Consider the following 9463-nt stretch of genomic DNA (forward strand, 5'->3'; position numbering starts at 1 on the left):
TTAATAAAGTTACCAGATTTAGCACATAAAAGTATAGGACACCCATTTAAAATTTGAATTTCTGATAAACAACGAATTTTTTTTTTTTTTTTGGCCTCGCCATGTGACTTCCGGCGTCTCAGTTCTCCCACCAGGGATTGAACCCCGCCCACGCCAGTGAAAGCCGGGAATCCTAACCATCAGGCCACCCAGAACTCCCAAACAACAAATAATTTTATACTAATAAAATATGCGCAGGGACATATGAAATTCAGATGTATTGTGTAGGGCAACCGTACATAATAAAGTCAAAAGAAATGGGTAAAATTAATAATATATTTAATCCAATATATCCATAACATTATTATTTCATAACGTAATCAATATAGAATTTATTGAAATATTTTACATTCTTACATAAATAAGATCTTATATTTTTTAAATTTTCATACTAAATCTTAAGAATCCAGTGTGCATTTTATAACACATTTCTCTTTGTGTTAGCTACACTTTAAGAGCTCAGTAGCCACATGTAGCTTGTGGGCTATCTTATTGCACAACACTGTTCTAAGGCCTTTTAGAACTAGGGTTGCTAAATTTAACATTGGAGCATTTTCCTTTTTATAATAATAATGGCTTAGTGATCGAAAGAGAACTAAGTGCACACTTTTAAATGTAATCTGTTGGATAAACTATTTAATAGTGATTGTATTCTACACTGAAAATAAAAAGAGAGGGGGAAGCTAACCTTGCCAGCATGTTTTACACAAAGAAATAATCATTTCCATAAAGCACAGATTTCTTTTTTTATAAATTTATTTATTTTATTTTTATTTTTGGCTGTGTTGGGTCTTCATTGCTGCCTGTGGGCTTTCTCTAGTTGCGGTGAGCGGGGGCTACTCTTTGTTGCAGTGCGCGGGCTTCTCATTGCGGTGGCTTCTCTTGTTGTGGAGCCTGGGCTCTAGAGTGCAGGCTCAGTAGTTGTGGCATACAGATTTAGTTGCTCTGTGGCATGTGGGATCTTCCTGGACCAGGGCTCAAACCTGTGTCCCCTGTATTGGCAGGCAGATTCTTAACCATTGTGCCACCTGGGAAGTCCCACAGTAGATGTTTTTTAAAAATTAGGCTAAAATTCTTAACACAGGTCTTAGTCATTTCCTTTATACTTACTATCCAATATTCCTGCCTCTTAAAGACACGCGGCTAGGATTAAATGTACTTAATCCTTTCTAACATCTTATCTCAAGTAACAGTCCTTTACTGGAACTAACAGAAAAGGAAAACCGAGCTGCTTGAACATAAACTTTTTTTCTCGTATCAACTCTCAAAATTGTTTTAATATTTCAAAGTAAACGAAAGCTTCTATGAGAAAAATGCTGACCTGTGTCCAGACCAAACAAGGTGAAAAAGTCTTATTTTAAGAAATATCAGTTGGGCATCAGAAAACAGTCCTGAAAGGGTTTGGGAACAATTCACCAGGCTACCAAAGAAGCTGCAGATCCTGAAAAGAAAACAAACCATTTCTCATAAATGGCTTGTCCACATGCACAAAGCCAGGAGCAACTCAGGGCCTTCCAATCCTTGGTGGGGCAGGGATTACTCTTTGAATGTTATTTGAACTGCATCTTTCATTTATTTATTTATTATTACTATTTTCTAAATTATTTATTTATTTTTGGCTGTGTTGGGTCTTCGTTGCTGCCTGTGGGCCTTCTCTAGTCGTAGGGAGTGGGGGCTAGTCTTCCTTGCGGTGCACGGGCTTCTCATTGAGGTGGCTTCTCTTGTTGTGGAGCATGGACTCTAGGCACGCAGGCTTCAGTAGTTGCAGCACTTGGGCTCAGTAGTTGTGGCTCGCAGGCTCTAGAGCGCAGGCTCAGTAGTTGTGGCACATGGGCTTAGTTGTTCCGCGGCATGTGGGATCTTCCCGGACCAGGGATCGAACCCGTGTCCCCTGCATTGGCAGGTGGATTCTTAACCACTGCGCCACCAGGAAAGCCCTGAATTGCATCTTTTAAAAGAGAGATTGAACTCAGAATCTGAGAGAATCAGTTACCTGAGGCCCTTTAACCCTCAAAATTCTGAATTGGGATGTTCCTATTTTATAAATAAGAGAAAATAAAACTGATTTATATGGTAGATAGCAGATTCAGTGTTAGAACCCTAGATTAAAGGAATTAAAATGTTAGCAGATGTGGTAGTTGTTCTCCAAGCCAGCACCCTATGATCCTTGAATCCTGGTATTATGTAACAAAAATCAAAATGGAGTCAGTATTGCTAAGAGAGCTTTATAAAATGGAGGCAGAGGCCATTAAAGAAGTGTGATTTATGGACATCTCAGTCTGGATGGAATCTGACGTTTTGACCTGATGCGGACATCCAGAACACCTACCAGAAACTCAAGCTAATTACTGGGACCCTTACCCTAAATTAACTTGTGATAGTCTATCTACTTATCAGACTCCTACCCTAAAACAACTCATGATTCCTTAAGGACAATTATTTTCTGACATGCATCAGAGTCAATTATAATTCTTGCCAGGCAACTTTTAACAACCTCCGTGGCTTTTTGTCTGTATAAGCCCCTGACTCTTTCTCTTCCATGGAACGAACACGCCTTCAGGGTTACCCTAATCTGTGTCTCCCAAATTGCAATTCTTTTTTTTAAAATTTATTTTTATTTTTTAAATATATTTTTTTATGTGGACCATTTTTAAAAAGTCTTTTTTGAATTTGTTACAGTATTGCTTCTGTTTTCTGTTTTGGTTTTTTGGATGTGGGATCTTAGCTCCCCAACCAGGGGTTGAACCTGCACCCCATGCATTGGAAGGTGAAGTCTTAACCACTGGACCACCAGGGAAGTCCCCCAAATTGCAATTCTTAAGACCCCAAGTAAACTCTTTTCTTACTTACAGCCTCCTGCATTTTTTTTTTTTTTGGTTGACAGTATTCATATCCTTGTGTAGGCTCCTCCCACTTCATACCAGGATTGGTCTGTGTGACCAACAGCATATAGCACAAGTGATGTTTCTTCACTTCAGTGATTACATTACAAAGTGACTTCCCTCTTAGATGTTTTCCCTCCCTCTCTCTCTCTCTCTATCTCTTTCTTTGGGAGAAGCAATCTGCCTGCCATGTTGTAAGCAGCCCTTTGAGTGTCCCAGGTGATGGCAAAGAATGAAGACTTCTGCCAACAGCCAATAAGGAACTGAGGTGCTCTGACCAGATGTGAGTGAGCTTGTGAGAGACAACTTCAGCATTAGTTGAGTGTTTAGATGACTGAAGACCTAGCCAATAGCTTGACTGCAAACTCATGAGAAACCGTGAACCAGAACCACCCAGCTAAGGTAGCTCCCAGATTCCTGAACGTTATCAATTGTGAGAGATAAATGTTCATTGTCTTAAGCTGCTAAATTTTGGGGTACTTTGTTATGCAGCAATATATAACTAATGCACAGATTATTGAACAATATGTTGAATTAAAATACAGAAGAATAAACATCTATAACTCCTTGATTTGTTTTACCTTCTATTCAACAGAATTTTTAATTTATTTCTCTGACAAGAGACAGCATAGTGTATGAGACAGCATAGTGTAGCATAACCTCTGTATAAAGATCAGTATTCAATTGCTGACTCCTTCAAGTCCTAGCTTGGCAAGTTTTTATTTATTTAATTTATTTTTTGGCTGTGTTGGGTCTTAGTTGCGGCACACGGGATCTTCATTGAGGCATGCGGGATCTTTTGTTGCGGTGCGTGTGCTCTTCCTTGCAGCGCACAGGCTTCTCTCTAGTTGTGGCGTGTGGGTTTTCTCTCTCTAGTTGTGGCACGCGGGCTCCAGAGCGCGTGGGCTCTGTAATTTGCGGCATGTGGGCTCTCTCGTTGGGGCGCGCGAGCTCAGTAGTTATGGTACGTGGGCTTGGTGGCCCCACGGCATGTGGGATCTTAGTTCCCTGACCAGGGATTGAACCCGCGTCCCCTGCATTGTAAGGCATATTCTTTACCACTGGACCACCAGGGAAGTCCCTTGGCCAGTTTTTAAAGCTTTCCAAGCCTCAAATTCCCAGATGATAGTGCTTAGCTCAGTGCCTAGGACACATTAAGTGTGAAATAAGTATTAGCCATAATTAATAGTTTTATTTTGATTACTGACTCTAAAGAAGCACCTTTGGACGTGTCTGTAGGTTGTGTGGGATGAAGTAGTCAGTACTTACTTGCCTGAGGAAGAGGAAGCCTCCAAAGAAAGAACTCCTTTGAGAAAAAAAAGCGTAGAGAGTCCAGGCTTAGTCCAGTATTAGAGCTTCTGCATCAGAATGGAGGAGGATTCAGAGGGTCTGTCCAGCCTCTGCTGTTGACCCCACAGGTCGTGTATGGATTTTATAGAAAAGGGACCTTGAGTAAAATCTGAAATAGCTATTTTTGCCAAGATCTCTATGAGACATTGTTTGCGTTGGTCTCATAACATCCGAGTGTGACCCAAGAGTGAAGGAACAGGATTCTATCCACCTCATCAGACAACATCCCAAGTGGCATGTCATTACCTATGCATATCAGCATTTTGGTTACAGTAGAGCAGCTGCATCTGAGCTTGGCATAGCAGGACTTCAGGTGTCAGTGGGTATGCAGCACTTTTGTGCTGTTCTCCAGGGGTCCACTACAGATACATCTCAGAAAAAAAAAAAAAAAAGATAAAAGTCTTTGTTCATGAGCCCAACTGTGGTTGGAGGTTTGACTTTGAAGGAGATTGGAGTTGCACAAACAGAAGGGCCAGAGAAATCACATTTGTACTGTTATTATGATTCTACGTTTTAATGCTAGTCTATTTTGGCCTGGACAGATAGGTAACTAATCATGAAGAGAATGGGCCTTGAAATATTCTGCAGACTAGAAAATTATATAATCAAATACTTTGAACAATTTTTTAAGGACTTAGATGTCCAGACTTTTCCTTTGAATGAGTATAATTTCCAATGTGAAAACCCACAATTTGGCTTCAAGAGACACATGCGAGTTTTAAAATCCCATATAAATAATTACTCACTGCCACAAACTTGAGTGGGGGTAGGAATGTAAACTTGTTCCCTTCAGGTATACCTACATAAAGTGAGATGTGAAATAGGCTGCTTCTATTTTAAAGGCTGGTTATCACATTCTAGAATAGATGGAAAAGACATTGGAAACAGCTAATGTTAGAAATACAAGTTTTCCCCAAAGGCTTTTATGTATGTATGTGACACAGAAGGAAAATGGGTTCATTAATGTTATTTACTTCTTCGTTCATTCAGCAAATATTTGAAAAGGTTGTTATGTGCCCAACCCTGTTCTGGGAATTGAGAAAAGAAACAAGATTTCTGTTCTCACGGAGTTTACATTTTAGTTGTGGGATGGTGCTACTGACAATAAACTTGTGAAGATAAATAAGAATTTCAAATAGTGGTTAAATGACAAGTAGAGATAAAAGAGCATGATGGTGTAAAGAGTGACTGTCAGTGGGTGGCTACTTTAGACTGGTGAGTGAATATTTTTCTGAGAAGGTGATATCTGAGCTGAGACACAAGGGTGAGAAGGAAACTATCATGTGAGGAATTGGGAAGACAGTGTTCCAAGCAGAGGAGCAGCAAGTGCAAAGGCTGTGAAGTGAGGGCATGCGCTTGGGGTGTTGGAACAACAGAGAGAAGACCAGCGTGACTGGAACATAGTGGTCAAAGTGAGTAGTGGTGGGACATAAGGTCAGAGATGTTGGCAAGTGGCCAGATCATCTAGTGCCTTGTAGACAGTGGCAAGGAGTTTGAATTTCATACTTGGTGCAATGAGAAACCATCAGAGCATTTTTAAGCAGAGAAAGGATAAGGTGTGATTTCTATCATTAAAAGAGTGCTCTGCCTCTGTATAGATAATTGACTGTAGAGGACAAGCATGAAAACAGGTCAACTTGTTAGGAAGCTATTGCAGCATCCCAGGCAAGAGCCTTGGATGGCCTGAAGTAGAGTGGTATCTGTGGAAGAGATACATGGATGAATTCAGAATACATTTTGCAAGCAAAAGGTAACATGACTTATTATTGGATATGGGCATGAGAGAAGAAATTAAGGGTGACTCCTGGATTTTTGGCTTAAGCAATTTGGTGCCAGTTTTTGGAATGAGGAAATTGGGTGGGATAGGGGGTTTAGGAAATTAAGAGTTTTGCTTTATTTTAATTAAAACATTTTTTATCATGGTAAAATACACATAAAATTTATCGTCCTCTTTTTAAGTGTATGGTTCAGTGGCATTAAGTGTGTTCACATTGTTTTACAACTATCACCATTATCCATTTCTAGAACTCTTTTCATCTTGCAAAATTGAAACTCTGTGTTCATTAAACAATAACTGCACACTCCTCACTCCCCCCAGCCCCTAGCAACCACCCTTGTACTTTCTGTCTCTATGAATTTGACTGTTTTACGTACCTCATATAAATAGAATCATACAGTATTTGTCCTTTTGTGACTGCTTATTTCAGTAAGCATAATGTCCTCAAGGTTCATCTGTGCTATGGCATGTGAAAGAATTTTCTTCCTTTTTTTTTTCTTTTTCTAGCGGTACGCGGGCCTGTCGTGGCCTCTCCCGCTGCGGAGCACAGGCTCTGGACGCGCAGGCTCAGAGGCCATGGCTCACGGGCCTATCCGCTCTGCGGCATGTGGGATCTTCCCTGACCGGGGCACGAACCCGTGTCCCCTGCATCAGCAGGCGGACTCTCAACCACTGCGCCACCAGGGAAGCCCTAATTTTCTTCCTTTTCAAGGCTGAATCATATTCCACTGTATGTATGAGTAGTATTCCACAGTTTGTTTTTCCATTCATCTGTCAATGGACACTTGGGTTGCTTCCATCTTTTGGCTATTGTGAATAATGTGAACATAGGTGTATAAATATCTCTTCAAGTCCATGCTTTCAAGTCTTTGAGTATATACCCAGAAATGGAATTTCTGGATTATATGGTAATTCTATTTTTAATTTTTTGGGGAACTGCCATGCTGTTTTCCATAGGGACTGCACCATTTTACATTTCCACCAACAGTGCACAAAGGTCCCAATTTTTCCACGTCCTCCCTGACACTTGTTATTTTCTCTTTTTTATAGTAGCTATCCTAATAAGGTGTGAGGTGATATCTCATTGCGATTTTGATTTGTATTTCTCTGATGATTAGTGTTGTTGAGCACCCTTTCATGTGCTTATCAGTCATTTGTATATTTTCTTTGAAGAAATGTCTATTCAAGTCCTTTGCCCATTTTAATTGGGTTTTTCAGTTTTTTGTTGTTGTGTTGTAGGAGTTCTTTTTATGTTCTGGATATTAACCCCTTATAAGATATACAGTTTCCCTTAAACAAGATAAAAAAGACAACCCTCAGAATGGGAGAAAATATTTGCAAACGAAGCTACTGACCAAGGGTTAATATCCAAAATATACAAACAGCTTATGCAGCTCAATATCAAAAAAACCAAACAAACCAATCCAAAAATGGGCAGAAGACCTAAATAGACATTTCTCCAGAGAATATATACAGATTGCCAACAAACACATGAACAGATGCTCAACATCACTAACCATTAGAGAAATGCAAATCAAAACTACAATGAGGTATCACCTCACACTGGTCAGACTGGCCATTATCAAAAAATTTACAAACAATAAATGCTGGAGAGGGTGTGGGGAAAAGGGAACTCTGTTGCACTGTTGGTAGGAATGTAAATTGTTACAGCCACTATGGAGAACAGTATGGAGGTTCCTTAAAAAACTAAAAATAGAACTACCACATGACCCAGCAATCCCACTACTGGGCATATACCCCAAGAAAACCATAATTCAAAAAGAGGGACTTCCCTGGTGGCGCAGTGGTTGGGAGTCCGCCTGCCAGTGCAGGGGACACGGGTTCAAGCCCTGGTCCGGGAGGATCCCACATGCCGTGGAAGAACTAGGCCCATGCGCCACAACCACTGAGCCTACACTCTAGAGCCCGTGAGCCACAACTACTGAGCCTGAGTGCCACAACTGCTGAGGCCCATACGCCTGGAGCCCGTGCCCTGCAACAAAGGAAGCCACCCAATGAGAAGCCCGGGAACCACAGCGAAGAGTAGCCCCCACTCGCCGCAACTAGAGAGAGGTCTGCGCGCAGCAATGAAGACCCAAGGCAGCCAAAAATAAAAATAATTAAAAAAACAAAAAGAGTCATGGACCACAATGTTCATTGCAACACTATTTACAATAGGCAGGACATGGAAGCAACTTAAGTGTCCGTCAACAGATGAATGGATAAAGAAGATGTGGCACATGAATACAATGGAATATTACTCAGCCATAAAAAGAAATGAAATTGAGTTTTTGTAGTGAGTTGGATGGACCTAGAGTCTGTTATACAGAGTGAAGTAAGTCAGAAAGAGAAAAACAAATACCATATGCTAACACATATGGAATCTAAGAAAAAAAAAGGTTCTGATGAACCTAGGGGCAGGACAGGAATAAAGACGCAGACGTAGAGAATGGACTTGAGGACACAGGGTAAGCTAAGACGAAGTGAGAGAGTGGCATTGACATATATACAATACCAAATGTAAAATAGATAGCTAGTGGGAAGCAGCCGCATAGCACAGGGAGATCAGCTAGGTGGTTTGTGACCACCTAGAGGGATGGGATAGGGAGGGTGAGAGGGAGACGCAAGAAGGAGGGGATATGGGGATATATGTATATGTATAGCTGATATACTCGTTATACAGCAGCAACTAACACAAGAATGTAAAGCAATTATACTCCAATAAGATATTAAAAAATATAAATATATATGGTTTCCAAATATTTTCTCCCATTCCATAGGTTGCCTTTTTTTACTCTGTTGATTGGATCCTTTTATGTACAGAAGTTTTTAGTTCTGATGTAGTTCAGTTTTATCTATTCTTTTGTTGTTGTTGCCTGTGCAAACGAGTTTTATTTTAAATATAAAAATAAACCGATATTTAAATATATTAATATTTTAGACCTAAATTTAAATATAATTTTGGAGACAGTTGGACATATGAGTCTGAAGATCATAGCAGAGGTCAGAATGAGATATAAATTAGAGAGTTATCCACATGTAGATGGTATTCGTAACCACAGGTCTGGATGAGATCAACCAAGAGAGAAGATGCATAGGAACACATAGGTCTCCTTATGGGATACAGTCATACTGGAGTAAGATGCCATAGGAAAATATCAGAAGGTTTTGACTGAGTTAAATTTGGGTAATATAAGTTATTGAAGATCTTAATCTTCTGAGCTAGATGCCAGGTTAGAAATTAGAAATTCCTGGGCTTCCCTGGTGGCGCAGTGGTTGGGAGTCCGCCTGCAGATGCGGGGGACGCGGGTTCGTGCCCCGGTCCGGGAAGATCCCACATGCCGCAGAGCGGCTGGGCCTGTGAGCCATGGCCGCTGAGCCTGCGCGTCCGGAGCCTGTGCTCTGCAACGGGAGA

Source organism: Delphinus delphis, chromosome 3 (assembly GCF_949987515.2).
Source record: "Delphinus delphis chromosome 3, mDelDel1.2, whole genome shotgun sequence".
Taxonomy (NCBI): domain Eukaryota; kingdom Metazoa; phylum Chordata; class Mammalia; order Artiodactyla; family Delphinidae; genus Delphinus; species Delphinus delphis.